The following is a 23,745-nucleotide window of genomic DNA, read 5'->3' as shown; positions in this document are numbered from 1 at the left end:
CAGACTTATGTTCATCAACTCAGGTGTGAGGTAATCTTGTAAGTAATTAAATTAATCAAAAGGGCCTCACTCCATCAACAACCTCAAAAGTCTAAGTATTTCCCTGATTTCAGAAGTCTAAGTACTTCCCTTGTTCTAAGTCACTTTAAGTAAATTGAAGGAAAACAGCTTAATTACCACTCTATGTTTCTACCTAAACTAATCATAAATATATGCATGTATACTGGTGACAAATAAAATACTTATAAAAACTTTAATTATAAAAATTTATTATTAAACTCAAAATTTATAAGTGAAATTACTGGGAAAATTACTGTTACTTGAAAACAAAGTAAAGTTTGATTAATTCTTGAATCAATTAAGTAAATTTAAATCAACATTAATTTATCACAAAATTCAAGAAAATTAATTCAATCAAAATTCAAAAGTGTTAGGCAATATTTAAAATTTGGAAATGAATTCACAAGTGCTAAACACCAATGAAACTTGAAAAGAATTCTAAGTAATGAAAATAACTAAGTCAACTAAATTGTGAATGCAAATGAAAACACAGAAAATGTGGAAAATACCAAAATTGCAAAACGCACTAATCACACAGAATATAAAATAAAAAGACACACTTCAACAAGAAAATGGATAAATGCACTTCAAATGAAACAAACACAACACAAAAATTTGCAATGTATAAAAACGTAAATTTCACCAAATCATTATAACTATTAGTTATTAGTTTTTTTTACCAAACCACCTTTACTATTAGTTATTAGTTGCAACTAATAAAAATATAACACACGTTACCTTCTTGGTATACCAATTTCCTTCTTTCTGCTGCAGCTTGTTCAAAAAATTCACCACAATTCACAATATTTCTCAAAAACAGGTTATTCTTCTCCAACTCTACTGTAGGACTAATCCTCAATGGTTTGTTTGTACCTACAGGACAAGGAATAAATGGCACACCAACTTCATTCCACAACAGAACATGTACACCTTCCACAGCCAGTGAGTCCTTTACAGCAAAATCAACATTACATTCCCTGTCACCAATTCACATGACAGGTGTAACCGGCATATAGGAGTTACTTCCTCTCCTCCAAAATAACTGAACCTCCTGTGAGACTCTTCTCCAACTGAGGGTGAGAACCACGCACTACCACACTATGGTTACTCCTTGTATCACGTAATATATTGACTGGTACCTGCACACTTCCTCCTTGAGTTGACAGCATACCCTCATAGATATATGGCTTAAAAGCCTCCACACTGCTAAGCCACTCACTGCTTGAGATAACATTTCCACTGGTTGCTAAACATTCAGCTTGTTTGGTTTCATTCTTCTCTGGAGTCTGATTCTTTCCCACACTGCTCTTTGTAGTTTGCTTCACCTGGTCACCTTTCACAACTTAACCAACTGGCTTTGACTGCTGTTGATTCCGGTAACACTTTTGACTGAAGTGTCCTACTCTTCCACACTTGAAACAGACAACATTAGGTTTCTGTAACTGTCTTGAAAAACTGGATGAGGATTTCACATTAGCTTGCTGAGTTGTATTACCTTGTGAGCTCTTGGTAGTATCACTCGTAGGTTTCCCATTAAATTTGTTCCTGTTATTTGGATAAGACTTAAAACCTGGGCGTTGTTGATTCTGGTACTTGACATTGTAATTACGTTTGCTACTAATTATATTGTAATCTTCACTCAGTGTAGCAGCTTTGTCAAGTTTCTTCACCTCTCTCTCTCTCAAATAGGCTCTTATATCTTCACGAATTCGCTTAAGATACTGTTCAAGAACAAGTAACTCTTCTAACTCATCAAAAGTTTTAACTTTAGCAGCTTCTAACCAACGTTTGAAACACCTTCTCACTTTGTATGCATAATCTAAGAATGTTCCCTTCTCATCTTTTCTTAAACTTCTGAATCTTTCATTGTAGTACTCTGGGGTCATCTGGTAAACTTGTAGCACACTGTGTTTAAGTACCTTGTAGTCTTTACACTGATCAGCTGTTAAGGCTAGATAAGCACTTCTCCCTTTTCCAATTAAGACACTTTGTAGCAAAACTGACCATTTATCTTCTGGCCATCCCATACCTGAAGTCACTTTCTCAAAGTGATAAAAAAACTCATCTGGAGCTTCTTCAGTAAACTTAGGGATTAACTTCTGTACTCTTACTACATCAAATACAGGGTCTTGATTACCTTGATAAGGGTTAGACGGTGTCACAGGTATTGTGGATCTAGCTCTTATCAATTCCATTTCCCTTTCATGTCTTGTGATTTCTTTTTCCTCTTTTTTCCTTTCTCTTTCCTCCTCTGCTGCTTTTTCTTCTTCTCTTTCTCTTCTTTCTTGTTTTTCCCTGTCTATTCTTTCTCTTTCAGCTTGCATTTTCAGCTTTATCAAATTCTCTTCTGCTTCAATGCATCTAAGCTCTAACTCTGCACCACTTTTCTCTTTCTTTTCTGTTTGCTTATTCATAAGATCAGCACGTGCTACATTCAACAACTCTTGAGCTAATTCTAACTCTTCTTCATCAGTTATTCTACCAGAGTTTATCAATGATTCCATAGCAATACATCTTATTTGTGCCTTTACCATACTAGTAAGACACATAACCACCACATGCCACTGCTAAAGCGCTCCACTGTGCCTTAGTCAGAGTGGTTTCAGATAACACTTGGATGGAAGGGGCTGCTAAAAATTCCTGAACCTTGAACTGAGCCATTTTCTCTAAGTTATCAACTTACAATGCAATATAATAAATGCAAAACAAAAACTATATGGTCACTCTCCTAACAAAATATATCCCTAACACCACCAGTATATACTAGAGTGATAATGAAATCTACTTGTGACGAAGTGCCAAGTATCTGGTTACTACACTTACCATTCATTAATTGTTACCTCACAACAGCCAAACACCTGAACCTTCATCACAGGTACTAAACGACTGAATACTCTAAAGGCAACAGTGATCCCTTAAACAACTTACCAGTATTGCAGAAAATCAGACTATGTTCATCAAAACAGGTGTGAGGTAATCTTATAAGTAATTAAATTTATCAAAGGGCCTCACTCCATCAACAACTTTAAAAGTCTAAGTATTTCCCTGATTTCAGAAGTCTAAGTATTTCCCTTGTTTTAAGTCACTTTAAGTAAATTGAAGGAAAACAGCTTAATTACCACTCTATGTTTCTACCTAAACTAATCATAAATATATGCATGTATACTGGTGACAAATAAAATACTCACAAAAATTTTAAATATAAAAATCTATTATTAAACTCAAAATTTAAAATTAATTCAATCAAAATTCAAAAGTGTTAGGCAATATTTAAAATTTGGAAATGAATTCACAAGTGCTAAACAACAATGAAACTTGAAAAGAATTCTAAGTAATGAAAATAACTAAGTCAATTAAATTGTGAATGCAAATGAAAACACAGAAAAATGGGGAAAATACCAAAATTGCAAAAAGTACTAATCACACAGAATATAAAATAAAAAGACACACTTCAACAAGAAAATGGATAAATGCACTTCAAATGAAACAAACACAAAACAAAAATTTACAACGTATAAAAATGTAAATTTCACCAAACCATTGTAACTACAGGTACTATCCGACTTACAACCTACTCGACATACGACCACTCGTACTTACAACCTTACTTCAGACAGTTGACCATTGAGTTACTTGGCACTGTGCCATCTCATGAGAACTCTCATCACTCAGGCATGAGAACTCTCATCACTCAGGCAGCATCAGTTTGAGTTACCCTGCCCTATCTGCAGCATCATTTGGTATTAACTGTACTGTAGACTGAATTGCAAACCAATTTACGTAAGAATCGACTTCTGACATGCATGCAAGAACCTAACCCCATTTAACTCAATGCCTGATTGTACGTAATATATACTATTACATAAATGATTAAAATGTATTAGTAGAAGTACATTATCGGTAAAAGATTTGAAATAATGATTGTACATTACATTACAGTACTAAGTAGGCACTTATATAGCAAAGGTTTGATAGTATACCTTACCCAGTATGTTGGCCACTTTCTAAGGTTCGACTTACATCCATTCCGACTTACAACCAGTGGGTCGGAACCAAACTTGGTTGTAAGTAGGATAGTACCTGTATTAGTTATTAGTTTTTACCAAACCACTGTTACTACTAGTTATTAGTTGCAACTAATAAAAATATAACACACTTTACCTTCTTGGTATACCAATTTCCTTCTTTCTGCTGCAATTTGTTAAAAAAAATTCACCACAATTCACAATATTTCTCAAAAATAGGCGCCATTACACACTTTACAATGTTTGTTCAGATTCCACAAAAAGCACTAAATAATACTAAATAACTCTAAGAAATATCAAATCTGAAATCCAAAAGTTACGAGTGACCATTCAGTAAGTATTAAATCATTACGTTACTTTGAAATCAAAAGTGCCGTGCGATGGAGAGAGAGAGAGAGAGAGAGATCTGAACGCCAGGAATCCAAGTCTATATTGAAACCTTTTCTCTCTCCTTGTATGGGCAACTCAAAAGACTGACAGGCTCAAAATGTTTTGGGGCATGCGAAAGATGATGCAATCCTTCTAGAAGCTTCTAAAAATGACGCTACTTTACAGAAAAATTGAGATATCTATCTACATGTTGTTTTTGGCAAAGACGTACACATATGAAACCCGTCTGCTCAACAATGACATGTACTGGACCGAAACAGACTCGAGCTAGCAAGATGATTGACATGCTTTTAAAAACAACATGGAGACTCGAGTTCCTCTAATCTCAAGGCGATGAAAAGTTACTGAAACAACTCTAGCTTTGAATGGGCAAAGTTAATCTCTCTCTTTCTTTACATTCTACGTTATATACTTTTAAAATATATTTTGTGAAATCTGAACACACATTTCAAGATATCCTAGCTAAGGAATCTGAAAAAATGTTGCAAAACTCTATATATAACATTTTATGCAATCAAAGAGGGGATATATGCATTTTGAAAGTAGCAACATATAATATATATATATATTAGAGTAACGTAATTTTCCGATTTATTTAAGTCAACCTTGTTCTAGATTTAAGTACATTATTTCTTAAGGCAGTTAATGTTAAGTGTTTAGTGTTTTGTTTACGCTATAGTTTCTCGCCTCCTCCCCGCTCACTTAATTGCTTGAAACTATCGTGTTAACGATTGTGGTTGTTTATTTTTTCGAGTGCGGCAGGACTCCTATGAGGTGACTTTGGAAAGACGGTGCCCGGCCTAAAGTTAGTTCGGGCCTTCCTTTGCTTCCTGATACCTCTGCAGCTGGCGATTATTGGAAATCCTTGAATCTTGTTTTTGGAGCTGCCCTTCGCAGGTACACTTCTGTCACCTGCGACGTCGTGTGACCTGTATTCGACGCAGTTGACTTCGTCACCTTGAAGACTTCGGTCGTTTACTGCCACCTTAGTGGATAATATATATATATTTCCCTAGGGTATTGAGTGCCATCGTGTTTTGCTGGCACTAGAGGAGCTTTGGGCAGTCATCAGTCTATCTCCAAGGACACCTTAAGCTGCTGCTGAGGGAGCATTCTGGCTCGTGAGGTGTCAAGTAGGGAGACAGATACCAGGTAGGAGTTTGTCTTTGTGTTGTCGGGCAGGACCTCCTCCGACTCACCTGTACCTGTGGTTACCTGAGTATTCATGTCCTCCCTCGTCTGCAGAGCTGAGATGTATTGGATCACGGCCTCCGTAAAAGGCGATTTGAATTTATTTTGGATTGAAGTTTCCCCTGTTTTGTGTGAGGAGTTTGTTGTTATATATATATCTTTTTCTATACAATATTTAGAGACTCTGATGGTCCTTATGGCCTATCGGCCTTGGTGTTTATATTGTAATTCAGAGGTAGGAATTTAAGTGTTTTCCTCCACTTTTATCCTTCACCTTCTTTCTTTCGTTTATAGTTATAGGTATATTTGGATTTTGGCCTGGCCAGCCATTGTATGGATATATTCCTGTTTAGACGTATTCTTGTGTTTGTTCTCTCTCATGTTTCTATCTAGGGCTTAGTTTTCTTAGCGTTTAGGGATCCTACGGGATTATTTGAGGACTAGTGTACGTCCTTTTCAGTCACAAGGTTGACTTAATGTTATTTTTGTTGTGAATAAATATTGTTGAGTTTCCCTTTTGTTTTCGTCTCCACTGACCATTTTACGCAGGGTATTTTTGAACATCACTGAGAATATAAATAGTGCAATAAAAGAACTGCACCAGGACCCAATAAAGGGGGTCCGTAACAAGTTGGCGACCGTGACAGGATATTCTCAGGGATACTCGGTATCTTGGTCTGTGGAGCGACAACTGGGGGGGGGGGGGTGGTCTCTTCAATATTTATTTTGTAGTATTTGCCTTTCTCCCTGTACACTTTATTTTTTGGCATAATGGAAGAGTTGTTTTTGATCCTGCCGAATATTTGGGGTCGGCCGATTGTATAAAGCATTTGCCCGTATTGAGTAGGAAGCATTTAATTTCTTGTGCTCAGTGGTTAGGTGTTCCGCTGAAATCTGCGGGCACTAAGAGGGAAATATTGATGGCAGTAAGAGAGAAAGATTTTCTCAAGATTTAGCAGAGGCCTGGAAATTTGATTAACGAAAGTCGAGAGGACAGTGATGATGAAGGTAGTACGTTTGATGTAGATTCAGAGGAGGAAAAATGAGTGTGAGAGCAGGTTTGACTTTGTTTGAGGATCCTCCCGCGCCACAGGTATTATTTTGAAGGTCCATCTAATTTACCTAAATCTAATTTGTCTACTAATCCTTTTTTGCCTTCCCAAATCCTATGCCAGAGGGACCTCTGGCTCCTATTCAATGTTTGGTAGAGTCTAAGGAGGAGGTAGAATATAAGTTAATTTGCAAACGCATCGAATTGAGGAAATTGGAATTTGAGGAGAGAACGAGAGGGCGAGGCGTCACGAGCTGGAGGTAGCTAATATAAATTTACAAATGGCAAGGTTGCAGGGGACCAATATGATCAGTTCCCCTAAGAATAATTTTAATGATAAATTTAATTTAGGTGCGGCATTAAAGTTAGTGCCAGTCTTTGATGAGAAGAACGTCCCTGAATTCTTCAAGGCATTTGAACGGGTTGCCACCGATTGTCTTGGCCCTCTGAAATGTGGACGGTATTGATACAGTGTAGATTGGTTGGCAAGGCAATCCGGGTATACAATGCCTTGGAGGAAGGAATTGCTCGGGACTACCAGAAGGTCAAAGCACTGATCCTAAAAGCCTATGATTTGGTACCCGAGGCTTATCGTCTGAAATTACAGGAATTACAACAAACACCCTTCTCAATCCTTTGTTGAATTTGCACGGGTCAAGGAGGAACAATTCGACGACTGGCTAAAGAGTCGTCAGGTAGTGTCTTTTGCTGCGTGAGGGAATTGTTGCTCCTTGAGGAATTCAAGAAAGCGTGTAGCAAGGAGTTGAGAGTTCATCTCGAGGAGGTTAAGGCTATAAAACTGAATGATGCGCCCAATGGCAGATGAATATGTCTTGACTCATTGTTCTGGAAACTGGTAATTTTGGTTATCAAGATATGAATAATCCCTCTTCTCGGGTCGTCAGTAATGGAAGGAGAGTAGAAACCATTTCGTCGTCTGTCTCTAATATTCCTAAGGGTAATAATGACCATTCTTTTACAGGTGACAGAAATGTTGGTGGAGTCCCTCGCAGGGCCTCCTCCTCCTCGTATCTTTGTTAACAAGGTATGCCTAATTCAGGCAAGAATACTATAACAGGTATAATGATAACAGAGGTACTGGACGTAGAGGAACCTGTTTCTGGTGTGACAAACCAGGTCATTTCCAGCACCAGTGCAATGCACGTAGGAGGTATCTGCAGAGAAATGGTCAGAATCCAATTTCATTAATTTCCAACAGGTCTGGTTTTAGTAATAAGGTTGAAAAAACTGAAGTAGTTAGCAGTAGGGAGATAGTAATGATAATTCATCCCATAGCAATAAAAAATTGTGACTCGATTTTGACAAATATGTCTGGCCAGGTAAAATAATTCATAAATCTAAAAACTATCAATGTGAAGTTTTTGAGGGACACTGGTTCAGCTCGGTCTCTGGTGTTGAGTGAGACTTTGAATGGTTTACAAGAGCGTTCAGGTAATTATGTCGTTCTGGAGGGTTTCCCGAACACTGTTGTTTCTGCTCCGTTGGTGGATGTCAGGTTGTCTTTTCCCGGATATGATAGGGTTACTGAGTTGGCCGTTGTCGATAATCTCCCACCCCATACCTGGTATTGACGGTATTTTGGGAAATGATATGCTCAATAGTGAAGGTCGGGAATTATTTCCTATTTTGTCTGTTCATGCCCATCCTGTTTTCTGTAACAACCCGTGCCACAGCAAGAGCTGCTGAATCAATTAATGATGATGAATTATTATTTAGTAGTTTAGAAGTAGATGTAGATAGGCCCGGGTCTGTAGATAGTAGTGATAGTCATATTATATTAATGATGTTCTGAAACCTGATTGGGATCGTTTGGCTTTCATGAGGCCCAGAAAACAGAATTTAATTTTGAGTTAGGTGATATCAATGATCTAACTAAGCCTCGGTTTGGTATAATCAATAATTTGTTGTACAGATTTAGTAGACCTTCGACAGATGATCTGAGCAATACTTCTCGGATCGAGCAAATTGTGGTCCCTTCCCATTTCCGTGAATCAGTAATGAGTCTCGCTCACGACAATTTCCTTTCAGGTCATTTTGGGGTATGGAAGACTTTCCGTAAATTAGCAAGATATTTTTGTTTTGGTGGCCTGGAATGAAATCGTCTGTGAAGCGTTTTGTGAACGAATGTGAGGTTTTGTCAGGTTATGGGAAAAACCAAATCAAATTATCCTAAGGCTCCTTTAAATCCTATTCCTGTCATCGGCAACCATTCTCGGAATTGGTGATAGATGTGGTTGGTCCTTTGCCGAAAACTAAGTCTGGTTATATTTATCTATTAACAATTATGGATAGAGCCTCTAGATTTCCCGAAGCTTTCCCTTTGAGACGGATAACCTCCTAAAGTAGTTTTGAAAAATTAATGGAATTCTTTTCCAGGTACGGTCTCCCCCGTGTTATTCAGACCGATTGCGGTACGAATTTCACAAAGTAAAATGTTTAGAGGTAAGTGTGCTGAACTGGCCATTCAGCACATTACGAGTGTTCCGTATCATCCGGAGAGTCAAGGTGTGGTGGAGAGGTTTCACCAGACATTAAAATCTATTTTGAAGAAAAAAAATTGTTATGAACACGGAAGCGAGTGGGACAAAGCACTGCCGCTCGCACTGTTCGCTCTAGGAACTTTATCCCAATGCCTCCACAGGTGTAGCTCCCTTCGAACTGATTTTTGGGCACAAAGTCCGTGGGCCCTTTGGACATTTTTTGTGAAGTATTAGGGTCAATCGAAGGGGAGATATCAAAATAAAATGGGAGAATTTGTGTGGATGATTGAGAAAGAGAATGTTCAGTGCTTGGAAGTTTGCTCGGATAATTTGAATTATTCTCAGGCTAAAATGAAGGCTAACTTTGACAGGAACACTAAAGCCCGTTCTTTTGAACCAGGAGAATTGGTTTTGATTTTGAGTATGGACCCAGACAATTTTCTTGAACCTAGATATAAGGGTCCGTGGAAAGTTTTGAGGAAATTGTCCGAGGTGAATTACGAAATTGAAGCTCCCGGTTCAAGCAGGAAGTGTAAAGTTTTTCATGTAAACAGGTTGAAAGCGTATCATAGTAGAAGTGTTGATCCTTTAACAGTTGTCTCTGAGCCAGTATCTGTAGCTGTGGAATTTCCTCCTCGGGATTCGGATGATTTAATTAGTCAGGTTTCTTCAGATGCTCTTTTTTTCTAATATACAAAAATGTTTAGAAGTTTTACAGGAAGGTCTGAAACATTTGGATCCTCATCAAAGAGAGGATGTGTTTAATCTAATTTATTCCTTTTCAGATTTATTCCGAGACTCTCCTGGTAGAACTAATTTTCTTTGCCATGATGTAGATTGTAGGTAGTGCCTCCCCAGTTAAACAAAAGTCTTTATCGGTTAAATCCTGTAAAGAGGGATTTGTCGAAAAGGAGATTAAATATATGTTGGAGCACGACCTCATTCAGCCATCAGTCAGTCCTTGGAGTTCCCCTATTGTTCTTGTTGAAAAAGCTGACGGGAAGTTCCGCATGTGTGTGGACTATCGAAAGGTTAATGCCCACACCAAAAATGACTCTTTTCCTTTGCCACGTATTGATGATTGCCTCGATCAGATAGGTTCTGCCAAATTTATTACGAAACTAGATTTGCTGAAGGGTTATTGGCAGGTTCCGTTATCTGATCGAGCCCGTGAAATCTCGGCATTCGTAACTCCCTTTGGTTGTATGAATGCAAGGTTATGCATTTGGATGAAAAATGCCGCGTGTACTTTTCAGAGGCTTATGAATAGGGTAATTTGTGGTTTGAAAGGAACTGAAATTTATGATGATTTGGTTGTATATAGCAATGATTGGAGTACGCATATGGTAAGATTGCGTAAGGTATTTGAGGCCCTTAGGTCTGCTGGTTTGGTATTAATTATCAAAGTGTGAATTTGGCAAGGCAAAGGTTTGTTATTTGGGTCACGAGGTTGGTTTGGGTCAGGTGGCTCCGAAACAAGCTAACCTCGAGGCTATTATTAATTTAAAAAGGCCTGGTAGTATTAGAGAGGTGAGAAGAGTTCTGGGAATGTCTGGTTATTATCGCCGTTTCGTGCAAAATTTCTCTGATCTTGCTCAAAAAACAACCTCTTACTAACCTTTTAGAGAAGGGTAAAAAATTTTGTTGGGGTCTAATCAGTGTGAGGAAGCTTTTAATAAGCTTAAAACCATTCTAATTTCGAAACCTATTTTGACTTCCCCAGATTTTCCAGAAACCTTATCCACCATTAGGGGGGGGGGGGCAGTAGATGCCAGTGATGTGGGTATAGGTGGTGTCCTTTTCCAAAGGGACGATGAAGGTGAGGTACACCCCATATCTTATTTTAGTCGGAAGTTATTGGTGGGCTGAAAGGAGGTATTCTACCATGAAAAGGAAGCTCTTGCTTTGGTCCGTACCCTTATACATTTCAAACATTATGTAACTAACTTTTCTCTTCCATAGAGATCTGGACGGATCATAACCCGCTTGTTTTCATTGAGCGTATGAAAGGAGCCAACCAGAGGATCTTGCGTTGGGCTCTCTTGCTTCAGGAATTCAAGCTGGTTATTAAGCACATAAGGGGTCTGAAAATAAGATTCCTGACGCGCTCACGAATTTGATATGTTTGCCTTACTCCCTCGTACGCTGCCCTGCTCGCTCCGGTGTGTATAAAAAAGTTTTTTTTTTTTTTTGTGACACTGTAAGTCGAGGTGTGTATACGTAAGTTTCCTTCCTTGATTTTTGCGAGTTTTGTCTGTATTGTTCAGATTTGTTTTGTATGCTATGTGAAGATTTGGTTGTTAGTCTTTTCCTGTTGTCGTTGTTTAGACTTTAGTTATTTATTTCTTTGTTTATATACCATGTTTTGACTTTGCTGTTTAAATCTAGTTTTATTTTCAGGCCAGTAACTTTTGTCTTGTTTTTTTTTTTTTTTTTTTTTTTTTTTTTTTTTTTGTCTTTTGTTGGTGGACCTTAATGTTCCTGTTTTCCAGGTCCTATGTTCTTGTTATAAATTTTTTTTTTTTTTTTTTTTTTTTTTTTTTCTCGGGGAGGAAGGTATTAGAGTAACGTAATTTATTTTCCGATTTATTTAAGTCAACCTTGTTCTAGATTTAAGTACATTATTTCTTAAGGCAGTTAATGTTAAGTGTTTAGTGTTTTGTTTACGCTATAGTTTCTCGCCTCCTCCCCGCTCACAATTAATGCTTGAACTATCGTGTTAACGATTGTGGTTTGTTTATTTTTCGAGTGCGGCAGGACTCCTATGAGGTGACTTTTGGAAAGACGGTGCCGGCCTAAAGTTAGTTCGGGCCTTCCTTTGCTTCCTGATACCTCTGCAGCTGGCGATTATTGGAAATCCTTGAATCTTGTTTTTGGAGCTCGCCCTTAGGAGGTAACACTTCTGTCACCTGCGACGTCGTGTGACCTGTATTCGACGCAGTTGACTTCGTCACCTGCGACTTCGTCGTACTGCCACCTTAGTGGATATATATATATATTTCCCTAGGGTATTGAGTGCCATCGTGTTTTGCTGGCACTAGAGGAGCTTTGGGCAGTTCATCAGTCTATCTCCAAGGACACCTTAAGCTGCTGCTGAGGGAGCATTCTGGCCCTCGTGAGTCAAGTAGGGAGGACAGATACCAGGTAGGAGTTTGTCTTTGTGTTGTCGGGCAGGACTCTCCGACTCACCTGTACCTGTGGTTACCTGAGTATTCATGTCCTCCCTCGTCTGCAGAGTGAGATGTATTGGATCACGGCCTCCGTAAAGCGATTTGAATTTATTTTGGATTGAAGTTTCCCCTGTTTTGTGTGAGATTTTGTTTGATTTTTTTTGTTTTTTTTTTTATATATATCTATTTTTCTATACATATTTATAGACTCTGATGGTCCTTATGGCCTATCGGCCTTGGTGTTTATATTGTAATTCATAGGTAGGAATTTAAGTGTTTTCTCACTTTTATCCTTCACCTTCTTTCTTTCGTTTATAGTTATAGGTATATTTGGATTTTGGCCTGGCCAGCCATTGTATGGATATACTCCTGTTTAGACGTATTCTTGTGTTTGTTCTCTCTCATGTTTCTATCTAGGGCTTAGTTTTCTTAGCGTTTAGGGATCCTACGGGATTATTTGAGGACTAGTGTACGTCCTTTTCAGTCACAAGGTTGACTTAATGTTATTTTTGTTGTGAATAAAATATTGTTGAGTTTTCCCTTTTGTTTTCGTCTCCACTGACCATTTTACGCAGGGTATTTTTGAACATCACTGAGAATATAAATAGTGCAATAAAAGAACTGCACCAGGACCCAAAATAAAGGGGGTCCGTAACAATATATTATATATATTAAAAATATAAATATATATATTATATATATAATATATATTATTATATTATTATATATATATATAATATATATAAAGATAAACCTAAATCTAGACGGCAGAATCATACCAGTGTCAACACACTTCAGTAAATAAGCACCAATGAAGCAATTTCTGACGATCCAAACCTTTCCCTTACCACTGGTGATTATGCTTGGTAAAAGCTGCTAGAAAGTTACAGTAAACAAAGATAAGTTTATTATAAAATTTTACCGATTTGATAAAAAAATATTTCATATACTATTATATATCTATATATATATATATATATATATATATATATATATATATAGATATATATATATATATTACACACACACACATACATATACTATATAATACACTCATGAGGTACTGAACAGTATGGGACTACGAATATAGCAGACAACCCGAAAGAGAATTAAAATTGAAAGTACTTAGAGCTGCGATGGTATTCCAACACATTCTTAAGGGAATATACGTATGTACATATGTATAAATACATATATGTTTGAGTGTGTGTGTTTATATGTTTAACACAAAAACACCCCATCACAAGAACTGACCACAAGTAAGCGCGAGCGTTAGAATATCGAAAATTTACCACAAAAATACATCATGAAGTTTTTCTTTTTATTTGTTATTATTTTGTTTTACGGTTTCTTCCTGGAAGGCATTACTTTCACTTTTCCTCTTGTTACTTTTACTTTTTGTTCTTACTTTCAAATGCGTCCTCAGGATGCTGGAACTTTGTATGCGGCGACTTGTTCACACATGTAGTGTTTTACGTGGATACGTAAATGGATGATATTTTTAAAATTTATTTTATAATCCTTTCCATAATGATCAGTTACCTTCACAAGAAAGCAACCCATTTCTATCACCAAAAAATAGTTCCCTCTACAAATCACAAATGTATAAAATAATGATGTGAGACGGACAAACGTGACTCATTCAACAAAATTATTAACACAAAAATTGACTCAGCCTAGGGACGTCATTGACAAACAGCTGACCAGTGAGTTACAGAGATTACGAGCAATTACAGTCATCCACAGATCAGTTATGCCTTCACTAGACTCCGTCTCTCATTGCAAAATTTCTGCTTCGGACTTACCGATTTGCGTCCGCTCAAGGAAAGTGCCGCCATTATTTGCTCTCCGGACTAATAAGGTTATCATCGTGTTTTATTTCCCTTTTTATTGCTTATCTAAAAGCGACTTTCTACTACCATGACTTCAGATTTACGTAGAGTTGTGTTTTATTGGTTCACAGTTTTATTTCTTTCGTTTTTAATCTCAGTCTTGTACTATTGATACAGCCCCCCCTTTTTTTTCTTTGTTTGCTACTGCTTATTGTACTAGTATAATCTTTTGCCACTCTGATGCTTGTGAGAAGGTGAAATAAATTTATCAGAAGTCACTTATCATCTATATATCACTCAAGTTACGGGACATTAGTTACAGTTCCTGTTGATTTGACAATTAAACAATAGGCGACACTTATACATAACAGGAGAGGAGTATTGAATTATATTTTTTTTTGTAAAGATTAACAGCAATGAAATAATATACTTCTACTTATCTTTTATTTCTGGGCTTACAAAATACCGAGGAAGATTTCCCAAGATAGAGAATGTGGTTGAATTTTCACTTTTCATCTTTCGTTTAGAGCAGTGGTTCCCAAAGTGGGCGGTGGATTCATATGGGGGGAGGGGGGCGGGTTTGAGGCAAAAGGAAGCGACAGGGTGGCATTAAGAGCAATAAATAGCTTGCTATTTATTGATTAATTTCATTTATTTATTTATAAATTTTCTTTTTTACAAAATATGAATGACAAAATACATGTCACAAGCACTAACCCTAAGGTAAATGAACACGCATGCGGTTTATAAATAATAAAAGTGACATTAAAACTGATATCCCTTCACAAAGCACACCCATCCCATTAAAGAGTTATTGTGAAGGCCAAATAAAATGGTTTATTAAATTAATTATTATTTGTGAAATACATCTTTGCGTTTAATACTGTTGTTTCCAATTTGACTGAAAAGGTATGGGAAACTGGTTTAGAGCTTGTTAGAAATTAAACCGAACGTCCTTTTCTAGCCCAGGCCCAAGAAATAAAAAGATTAATGGTCGAAAGACAGTAACAGCTAGGGATCCCACAACAGCGGGGGAAATTCGAAGCTTAAGAGTTGAAGGGAAGAAATGAAATCGACCTTTTTAGTTCTCAACTCATGAATTCGAGGGGAGCAGATTTGGATGGCGTTCGTGTTGGCCATTAATCAACTGAAACTCATCCCGCTTATTCTGGCGACCATTTCGCAATGTTTCTGTCAGCTGGTCGATGTTGTAGTCCAACAACAATCATCCTATCAGTGATACGAGGGCGTTCAAGTATTTTACAATCTCCCGGTACTGAGAGACAGAAAACACACACACACAGTATATGTACTGCGCTTGTACGGCTTCTAACCTACACAAGGCTGATGCACTTTTCACTGCAAATTCAAGTCCTTTTCAGGGAATTGAAGAATACACAAGGATTCATACTAAAATGTAAATTGAGATTCTTCAATAATGTCAAACATTCCGTATAATTTCGCTCACTTTTGGAGATATCGTAACTAATAAATGTGAAAATAATTGAGGACATTCGTCATTCTCTGGCTATTCAATATCGTGATTTCTCAACGAATATCTGCACTCTTTCTAAAAACAATAATACCGTGTAAAAAAAAAATAAAATATGCCATGAACATATAAACAAATGAGAACGATTTTCTGTAAAGAGGGAAACAATTAAAAAAATAGACAGTTTACAGAGTAACACTCACCTATGACAACATATTCACTAAGAAAAATTATTTGTGTTCCTCTGCGGGCGCGCATGACGCTGCCACTGATCTAATAAACAAACTATAGATTCCAGAAACGATTTGATTTCTTCCTTTTAATCTCGTAAAATCAATTTTCGCACTAGCGCACTCTCCTTCACTTTCATTAGCATTTCTTCGTCACATATTCGTCGTAAGCTTAGCCATCTTGTTGTCAAGCACGGGCAGTTCTCATATATCACTTCCAGTCAGAATCAAGTTCACTCGACAATACAAGAAACGACACTGTTTTCACAGGCACGAACAGATTTGAATTTCACAGGCCGGCGTCGACAACATCCACTGAGGTAAGGTTACTTTTTTTGTAATTCAATGTCATCAAGATTTAATTAGGAAAGTTTATTTTTTCTATATAAAACGACGCCACTATTATTTCTTTGGGTATTTTTTGACAGTACCGTGTCAGCACCATTTATTGAGTAGAAAATAACTGTGATGAAATTGCGTCGCTTATGATGATTCTTATAAGAGTATTTTTCATATGTGTCACTTTTTTGTAAGGAATCATTCTAACGTGATAAGTCTGTAACATGTATTCAGCGTCGCTGTTTTGACAGAATGTCTCCGACAAAACATGGCATAATCTCTCTCCAAGGTTATGCTGTAATCATCAAGCAAACGTTACAGTAAACAGTACAAGAATTACGATATTCATGCACAAGAAATGTTTTGTGTATCAATAATAATATGTTTTTCAACATCTGTTTGACTCAGATCTATCCTTCATTCGGTGATTGAAGGCTGTTCGATTCGAAGTTGAGTTTGTCGTGATATTGTTTATTATACGGCATTTATTCTGGGTAAGAGAGCTTCAGAACATAACGCACACATCAGAAATAATCTCTTTGAATGGTAAATCCTTTGGCATATGGCACAATCATCATTAACTTACCATAAAAAAACGAATGACTCGTGTTATGACATTTCCTGATATAGATCAATTACATAAAAGTATCTAATGCAAACGAAGAATACTTGACGCTGACGAGACGAATATAGTCCTAATAATAGACTCTAATCTATGACTAAGCAAAAAAAAAAAAAAAAAAAAAAAAAAAAAAAAAAAAAAAACCAAAAAAAAAAAAAAAAAAAAAAAAAAAAAAAAAAAAACAGTTACTAAAACTCTGGCTAAAGAATTTTCTCGACCTTGACTGAGATATCACTTCAGTTGAGTCTACAGATCTCTATATAAAAAAAGATTTCTTATGAATAAGCATGATGGTCATCACGTGATAAACTCCGGGCATTTTAGAGATGTGAATACACTTCGTAGACCGGAAGGATGTTTACGAGCCAGATAATTACTCCGGGAATACCTAGGCCTATCAAACGCTGTCCTATGCTTCTGTTCTACTATAACATCAGCAAGCTGTTTGATTAATATATTAATATAGAAACAATTATGGAACTGGATAATTTTGCATGTTTAAAGAAGATGAAAAGGGATTACATTCTCCGTCTCTTCTTCTTCTGTTGATGAGAAAATGCAGAAAACAGCAACGAGAACACGATACATCCCATAAAAATGTGAAACTGTGAAACAAAATTCCTTATAGATTTTTAACTACTCGTTAGCAATATGGTAAATTTTAGCAGTTAAAAATAAAAGCAACGAATCTGCTACTATTCTTTTAGATGTCCCACCAATCTGAAGGAATAATCTAGAATATGGCCTTTGCAGAAGGAAGAATAGTTTCTTCTAGAATGCTATGTCTCCTGACGAACATCATGTACAAGATATTTGTCTTGCGGACAAGGGTCTAATATCTAGATCTAGACCAGCCCCAACCATCGATGCACGAGAGACAGCTTAGGCCAAGAAGGATGCCCCCAGGCATCCAACGATAAAAAAAACACTGAATCTGACACCGTTTACCCCTCCAATAATAATATAATAATATTAATAATGGAGAAGGAAATCCAGTTATGTAACTGTACAAATATAATTAAAATTCGAAAACTGTATTTTTAAATGTATTTGCAGTTACAGAACTGTGGATTTCTTTCTCCGTTTTAAGATTCCTGCTGCCATAATAATAATAATAATAATAATAATAATAATAATAATAATAATAATAATAATAATAATTTTATATATCCACGTAAAGCAGCATACAGATGACCCTATATTTTTCTAACCTTATTTTGAATATATATAAGAGCCATCAGTGCACCTCACGCAGTGCACTGTAGGCATTAAGGAAGATTTTTTTTCGCAGCGTCCCCATCGCACCCTAGATGCAACCCCTTTCACTCCTTTTACTGTATCTCCGTTCATATTCTCTTTCTTCCGTCTTACTTTCCACCCTTTCCTAGCAGTTGTTTCACAGTGCAACCGCTTTGAGGTTTTCCTTCAGTTACACCTTTCAATCCTATTACTGTCAGTTTCCGTTTCAGCGCTGAATGATCTCGTAGGTCCTGGCCCTTAGCCCTTGGCCTGAGGTTCACGTTCAGGGACCGAGTTATAAATCCAGGGTGCAAGATGCATTTTGCTTTTATTCTACGTTTAGTGCTTCGTGTTTTCATGCATTTCATGAATACAGTCCCTTCAGTGCTGCTCGTATGTATCATTTTCCTATATTTAGCCATTTAAACATTGATCTTGGATTGTTTTGAGAACTAAATATCGCGATTTCAGTCCCACGCTTCATCTTACATTACATCCAGACCAAACCACTTCAAGTATAGTCGAGTTAACTGCCATATTTTCCCTCGTGTATAACGTATTCCACCAATACAAGTAATGGGAAACACCCTCGTGAAATTTACGAAGCGTTTGCGGATTTGACCTGAAACTGATATTTATCTCGTTAACAAAGGCAACACTACATAGTGTAATGAAACCTACGTGGGATTATCGGAGTTGTCCCAGATTTTTCTCCTCTGTGTGTTCGTGATGACAGCTAAATAAAACCTACGTGAAATTTATATATCTAATATATATATATATCTATATATATATATATATATATATAAATATACATATATATATATATATATATATATATATATACATATATATATATATATATATATATATATATATGACTGGTAAAATGTTCTGTAACAACAGAATTCCATCTAATAAAAGGAGCCCATAAAAACACCAAAATGTAGAGAGAAAAGTACTATATTTCAGAGACTGCTGTCTCTCTCTTCAGGTATATACCTGAAGAGAGAGACAGCAGTCTCTGAAATATAGTACTTTTCTCTCTACATTTTGGTGTTTTTATGGGCTCCTTTTATTAGACATATATATATATATATATATATATATATATATATATATATATATATATACATAAAATTTGTGTGTATATATATACACCTACGTGAAATCTATATAGTAGTTTTGTTTGTTATTTTTTTTAATACCTGTAGGTCCCTTTTCGGTTGACTGAACCAAGACAGGTTTGGTTTCAAGCGAGAATTCTGGTCGTAACGAGAGATGATCATTCCGTTGATTAAATGGCGCCAGAAAGGGGGCAAACGGAACCATTTTAGGAATATCTTGATTATTTTTTTGCCAGTTAACACGAATTGCTAAAAATGACTGGACGCCGGTCGTGTGTGAATTCCTGAATTTGAATCACGCCTGCACATATTCCCGGGAACGGGGAGATTTCACACTATTTTATTTGATATATATATAATTATTAATCCTCTTCAGTAAAATGGCTGCATCTCACGGCGTCTGGCTGTTGGCGTAAAAGGCTCTCTATCTCTCTCTTTCGTGGGTTGAAATGGCTGCCTAAAAGGCAACTGGCTGAAGACGCTCTTTTAGCCGAGTGGTTATAGGCAGACCTAACCTCACGAGCGTGCTTGGGTTCAAATCCAATATAAAAGTGAAGAATCTTCTTCATTGATTTCTGGTAAGGATTTTGCGACTGTAAAAAGAAAGAGCTTTTGTAGCTGCTGTATCTAATACCCTGATGTCACGACCATTCTATGAATGTTGATAAAAAAAATTTTTTTGACACATTGTAGTTGCAACTGAGGGGAGTTTCTTTATCCTTTTGCTGTCAGCGAACGGGGGAGATGAAAGTAGGCATACAAATATAAAGGTATAAACGGAATAGATGGCTGCAGAATAGTATGCGACTCTCAAATTTGAAGGTTTGGTTAAAAAATAAAACCGACGCATCTGCTAAATATACACAAGGGCATCCTTCCACCATACATAAGCAAGTGCATGCCCGACTGTTTACTTCTTTACGTGCGCATGGCACGAAATCATTGTCTTTTCACATTACGCTTTCTCTAGTCTGTCAAAAATGTAGTTATGTGAATTCTTTAAGAAGAAATTACCTGTCTAGAAGATCACTAGCACAGTAAAACGACAAGATTCATAACATATAATGGTGACTAAAAAAATCACACACAAATTATCAGACATTGCAACGAACGACCGTAGCAATGCGCTTTCATTCAGACTGATACAATAACATAACCAGAATCGATCTTTCAAGTCAAATTTCACTTATTCCCCTGAAAAAAAAAAGCTTGAGCGTTTATCTGTTATATTCACACGCATATCTTTCCATAGACCAGCTTATATACTTATGTCAAAATTTCGTAATGCTGGATAGGCCTAAACTTGCTCTGCACACCATCGTCTATTACGACCAACGGAGTGAAGTGAGCATAAACTGCAATTTTCTAGCCAGAACCGACTGGAACCAGATTTAAGAGGAAAAGGAAGGGGAAAGAATGACGTTAAACGAAGGAAAAGATGGACTCTGTCTTCCTTTTCAAGGATGAAGGGTTGTGAAAATCAGGAAAAACAGAAGCAGGAAATTCCAGAAAATGTAGGAGGGATGAAATAACACCCACTGAGCCTTGCCATTTTAAGAATAACCGATTTTCACTTATTTTTTTTTATTTTGAGGAAGTTTTAGTGGCTTCGGTCATTGTTGTTTTAGATTAAGCTGACCTTGTGCCAGCACGGGCTCTTGCTCATAGAGAAGCCCGTAAAGAACTTCGGTCAACCGTCGAGTTAGCGTTTCCCCAGGACCCGTACCCGAACGCATATTCCCGAACTGTAACCTAGCGCCGAGAACTTTCCTAAAGAAAGCGGGAAGCCCTTATCTTAAAAGCAAACCATAGAATCTTCTTAAAAAATAATATCTTTAAGTTTCCCACATTCAAATTACCTATTACCTTCTTTGTAGAACAAACCTAACCCAACCTAAGGACATGGAGCAGTACTATAGTAGATTCACATCAACCGTGCATTTGATGTCTAGGCCAGCCCCTTACGACGCTCCTGATTGGCTCTTGATAAGCCAATCGCAGGGCTGGAAACGCTCCTGAGGGATACTTTTGATAGCGCTCATGAGAGGTGGAACATACATCCTGCCTATGTGAACTCTCTCGAGAGACTGAGAGTTTCCATCCTTGTGACTGGCTTATCAACAGCCAATCAGGAGCGTCGTCAGGGACTGGCCTAGACATCATATGCACGGTTAATGTGAATCTACTATAGTATACATCTCGGTAAATTGCTTCCTGCGCAAGTCAATCTTACAGTCTAATGGACATTCTTCTTCTTTTCTAATATTTACTCGAGAATGAAGAAGAGAGTTCACGGGGAAAATATCTTGGTCTGTGAATCTGAAGATGATCTCCAATCGGTTTTAGTCCATTGACCTCATGAAGACTCATGAGGTTTGTGATAAGGAATTTGGGACAGACAGACATACGAGGCAGAGATCTGGCTGAATTTCGTGTTTTTCATTCTCCCGCATTGTTTTTATTTTATTTACATTATTAAAACAAGAAAGCCTTCTTTTATTTTGCATTATGAAAGATACATTTTTTACTTACAGGTGCATGTTGCACAAGTCACTTTTTAATTATATTAGGCCCAAAAATCACTTATGCAAAGAAGCATTTCCCTTTTACTCTGGAAAACCGAAATTCTTCTTTAACTTATATTATGGAAAACGGGGCTGTATTAAGTTCCTGGAAAATGGCAAATATGCTTTCCAGTAAGGGAGTCATCTTTAGAAGTTGGCATATCTAAGGTCATTATAGAAATTGTCCTCATAAATTATAGGCGTTTGTTTGTCATCAGTTTTATTGGTATCAATATCGTGAATCGATTTTATAATTCTGAGTGGAAATATAAGTTTGCAGACTGCATGACGATAGTATTGCTCCAAAATTTACCTGGAAGTGTGTGTGTGTGTGTGTGTGTGTGAGAGAGAGAGAGAGAGAGAGAGAGAGAGAGAGAGAGAGAGAGAGAGAGAGAGAGGTGAGTGTGACTAAAAGAAAAAACAACCTGCTGCCTATAGTTTCTTTTATCAATGTCATGAATGAACTTCACGAATCCTCGACAGGAAACTGTTCCCTGTCGAGGATTTAAAATACTAAAATATTTGTAGCATATATTATACAGACCATTTCGACGCGCAAGTAAACCACTGTACCCAAAAAAAAAAAAATAAATAAATAAATAAAACAAATTAAAATGAAATAAAAACACACACACAAACACTAATTCACTAATAGTGGACAGGTTCCTTTACTATCAGTTAAAGTAAAGGCAGTTTAGACTTTATATATATTGTAAATCGACAAATAAACACAAACGCGCGGTTGTAGTAATATTCGGTTAACACGAAGCGCAATCCACTTGGTATCACGTACAGTAAACTGTCACCGAACATCGACGTTGAACTGTTTGGGTTGCGCAGTTATCTATGCGGTTATGTTGCAACTGATAATAATCCGAACACTTTCATTAGCCCATCTGTTCCAGTCCAAAAGCCAGGACGAAACATACCGATAAACGGAGAGAGAGAGAGCCTGAACGATGAAGTCAGAGGCTGTTTTAAACGACCGTAGTAAAAATAAAAATGTCAGTCATTGCGCAAACGCCTATCTTTCGTGTCGATGGTTCGATAACAGTATCTCCTGAAGGTGACGCTTGATCTTTGGTCGAGATACTGCTCGCCCTGGATGAGAGGCACGCCTTGTTTACGCGTGATTGGTGCCAGAGGAGTTGCTAAAGACGTACACGCAGCATGGCCGGTACATAAGGTGTAGGGGTCTCACTCTAGACCAGCTTTTAGTTCCCCGTTCTCTCCATATGTCCAAGCAATCTCGAAATCGCTTAACCCTCCAGCCCAAGTTCAACTTCACAACTTGTATCTCTTTCAGCCCAAGTTCAACTTCACAACGTGTATCTCTTTGTTTCCATTAGCATTTTCAACATCTGCACTTCACTTCCTCGAAGGAGAGTTGGCTCAGCAAACACACAATATATATATATATATATATATATATATATATATATATATATATATATATATATGTATAACTGAATCACGAAAGTTAGGAACGTGATAAATCCATAAATAAAGGTATAAGCCACGATAGAAAATAAACAACGAAGTTTCCGCAAGATCTTTCGACGTTCAAACGTCCTTTACTTAGCAGATGAACTGCTAAGTAAAGGACGTTTGAATGTCGAAAGATCTTGCGGGTCTCCGTTGTTTGTTTTCCCTCGTGGCTTATACCTTTATATATATATATATATATATATATATCTATATATATATATATATATATGTGTATATAATATTAATATATATAATATATATATATGTATATATAAATATATATATATATATATATATATATATATATATATATATTATATATTACACACCCACACACACACACAACACCATATAAATATATATATATATATATAGTATATCTATATATGATATATATATATATAAATACATTATATATATATAT

General features: G+C 36.8%; 1 protein-coding gene across 2 annotated transcripts in view; it reads right to left on the bottom strand.

Annotated features, from left to right (window-relative positions):
- LOC135195028 (transmembrane protein 41B-like) overlaps positions 1 to 22,642 on the bottom strand; it is a 131,483-nt gene extending 108,841 nt beyond the window's left edge. The window contains exons 1-2 of one of the 2 annotated variants that reach the window (XM_064221340.1): positions 22,627 to 22,642; positions 15,916 to 16,576 (exon numbers count right to left, since the gene is read on the bottom strand). The gene's annotated coding sequence lies outside the window, so the exon portion shown is untranslated. The other variant, XM_064221339.1, reaches the window with a different exon arrangement.
- Between the last annotated feature and the right edge of the window lie 1,103 nt (positions 22,643 to 23,745).

This window comes from Macrobrachium nipponense, chromosome 15, assembly GCF_015104395.2.
Source record: "Macrobrachium nipponense isolate FS-2020 chromosome 15, ASM1510439v2, whole genome shotgun sequence".
NCBI lineage: Eukaryota > Metazoa > Arthropoda > Malacostraca > Decapoda > Palaemonidae > Macrobrachium > Macrobrachium nipponense.
The sequence above is the reverse complement of the archived record's forward strand: the minus strand, read 5'-3'. Positions and strand labels throughout refer to the sequence as shown.